This window comes from Oncorhynchus mykiss, chromosome 15 (genome assembly GCF_013265735.2).
Source record: "Oncorhynchus mykiss isolate Arlee chromosome 15, USDA_OmykA_1.1, whole genome shotgun sequence".
In the NCBI taxonomy this organism is placed as follows: domain Eukaryota; kingdom Metazoa; phylum Chordata; class Actinopteri; order Salmoniformes; family Salmonidae; genus Oncorhynchus; species Oncorhynchus mykiss.
The window spans coordinates 75,189,584-75,192,815 of NC_048579.1; the positions used below are offsets into that span (position 1 = coordinate 75,189,584).

Genomic DNA, 3,232 nt, shown 5'->3' on the forward strand with positions numbered 1-3,232 from the left:
AACACTCAAACTTTACAGATGCACAATCGAGAGCATCCTGTCGGGCTGTATCACCGCCTGGTACGGCAACTGCTCCGACCACAACCGCAAGGCTCTCCAGAGGGTAGTGAGGTCTGCACAACGCATCACCGGGGGCAAACTACCTGCCCTCCAAGACACCTACACCACCCGATGTCACAGGAAGGCCATAAAGATCATCAAGGACAACAACCACCCGAGCAACTGCCTGTTCACCCCGCTATCATCCAGAAGGCGAGGTCAGTACAGGTGCATCAAAGCAGGGACAGAGAGACTGAAAAACAGCTTCTATCTCAAGGCCATCAGACTGTTAAACAGCCATCACTAACATTGAGAGGCTGCTGACAACATACTGACTCAACTCCAGCCACTTTAATAATGGAAAAATTGGATGTAATAAAGGTATCACTAGTCACTTTAAACAATGCCACTTTATATAATGTTAACATACCCTACATTACTCATCTCATATGTATATACTGTACTCTATACCATCTACTGCATCTTGTCTATGCCGTTCGGCCGTCGCTCATCCATATATTTATATGTACATATTCATTCCTTTACATTTGTGTGTATTAGGTAGTTGCTGTGAAATTGTTAGATTACTTGTTAGATATTACTGCATGGTTGGAACTAGAAGCACAAGCATTTCGCTACACTCACATTAACATCTGCTAAACATGTGTAAGTGACCAATAGAATTTGATTTGATTTGACTCACTCAGTAACTCCTGAATCTACTGGACAATATCATACCCACAGGACTGTACTGACAGGACAATATCATACCTACAGGACAATATCATACCTACAGGACAATATCATACCCACAGGACTGTACTGACAGGACAATATCATACCTACAGGACTGTACTGACAGGACAATATCATACCTACAGGACAATATCATACCTACAGGACTGTACTGACAGGACAATATCATACCTACAGGACAATATCATACCTATAGGACTGTACTGACAGGACAATATCATACCTACAGGATTGTACTGACAGGACAATATCATACCTACAGGACTGTACTGACAGGACAATATCATACCTACAGGTCTATACTGACAGGACAATATCATACCTACAGGACAATAGCATACCTACAGGACTGTACTGACAGGACAATATCATGCCTACAGGACAATATCATACCTACAGGACTGTACTGACAGGACAATATCATACTTACAGGACTGTACTGACTGGACAATATCATACCGACAGGACAATATCATAACTACAGGACTGTACTGACAGGACAATATCATACCTACAGGACAATATCATACTTACAGGACTGTACTGACTGGACAATATCATACCGACAGGACAATATCATAACTACAGGACTGTACTGACAGGACAATATCATACCTACAGGACAATATCATACCTACAGGACAATATCATACCTACAGGACTGTACTGACAGGACAATATCATACCTACAGGACAATATCATACCTACAGGACTGTCCTGACAGGACAATATCATATCTACAGGACTGTACTGACAGGACAATATCATACCTACAGGACAATATCATACCTACAGGACAATATCATACCTACAGGACTGTACTGACAGGACAATATCATACCTACAGGACAATATCATACCTACAGGACTGTACTGACAGGACAATATCATACCTACAGGACAATATCATACCCACAGGACTGTACTGACAGGACAATATCATACCTACAGGACAATATCATACCTACAGGACAATATCATACCTACAGGACTGTACTGACAGGACAATATCATACCTACAGGACAATATCATACCTACAGGACTGTACTGACAGGACAATATCATACCTACAGGACAATATCATACCTACAGGACTGTACTGACAGGACAATATCATACCTACAGGACAACATCATACCTACAGGACAATATCATACCTACAGGACAATATCATACCTACAGGACTGTACTGACAGGACAATATCATACCTACAGGACTGTACTGACAGGACAATGTCATACCTACAGGAAAATATCATACCTACAGGACAATATCTTACCTACAGGACAATATCATACCTACAGGACTGTACTGACAGGACAATATCATACCTACAGGACTGTACTGACAGGACAATGTCATACCTACAGGAAAATATCATACCTACAGGACAATATCATACCTACAGGACTGTACTGACAGGACACTATCATACCTACAGGACAATATCATACCTACAGGACAATATCATACCTACAGGACTGTACTGACAGGACAATATCATACCTACAGGACAATATCATACCTACAGGACAATATCATACCTACTGAACTGTACTGACAGGACAATAAACAAACTACATGCACAGCTGAAGCTTGTCACTGGTATCCTGCCACTGGTATTCTGCCACTGGTATCCTGCCCCTTGTAGCCTGCCACTGGTACCCTGCCACTGGTACCCTGCCACTGGTAGCCTGCCACTGGTAGCCTGCCACTGGTAGCCTGCCACTGGTAGCCTGCCACTGGTAGCCTACCACTGGTAGCCTGCCACTGGTAGCCTGCCACTGGTAGCCTGCCACTGGTAGCCTGCCACTGGTAGCCTGCCACTGGTAGCCTGCCACTGGTAGCCTGCCACTGGTAGCCTGCCACTGGTAGCCTGCCACTGGTATCCTGCCACTGGTATCCTGCCACTGGTATCCTGCCTGTACTGTCTGAACATCATTCAGTTAGACTCAGTCAGACAACAGCAAACCACAGACTGCTTTACGGAAATACTCTCCACCAACACGCATGTCACTATGTCAGCCTGAGAGCCAATAGGAAACATGTATCCTTCTCTCAGAACTGACTGACTGGAGGAAACAGTTCTCCTTCTATAATCAGTGACTGACTGACTGGAAGAAAGGCCCTACGTGGGTATCAGTTACATCAGCAGTACGATGACAAGTAATCCACCTTGTGGTTGGACAGAAATCACTTTTATCTCTCTCTGTCAATTGATCATTTATCCTTTGGTACAGAGTTGATCAAATCCATCCCAATAAACATTTTGACAAACCATTCTGGATGACAACATTGATTGACAACATTAATAAAGTCTCCATTCCATTGTTTTCTATTATTCTACGATACAAATATTGTATTTCATTTCATCTATAAGATAAATATAAAATAACAAAGATAAAGACAACATAAAGACAAGACAACATAAAGA

General features: G+C 42.6%; 1 long non-coding RNA gene across 1 annotated transcript; it reads right to left on the reverse strand.

Annotated features, from left to right (window-relative positions):
- Positions 1-1,037: 1,037 nt before the first annotated feature.
- On the reverse strand, positions 1,038-2,351 carry LOC118938932. Its single transcript, XR_005036325.1, has 3 exons — positions 2,272-2,351; positions 1,137-1,429; positions 1,038-1,084 (listed from the first exon to the last, which is right to left on the reverse strand). It is a non-coding gene; the product is annotated as an uncharacterized LOC118938932 (long non-coding RNA).
- Between the last annotated feature and the right edge of the window lie 881 nt (positions 2,352-3,232).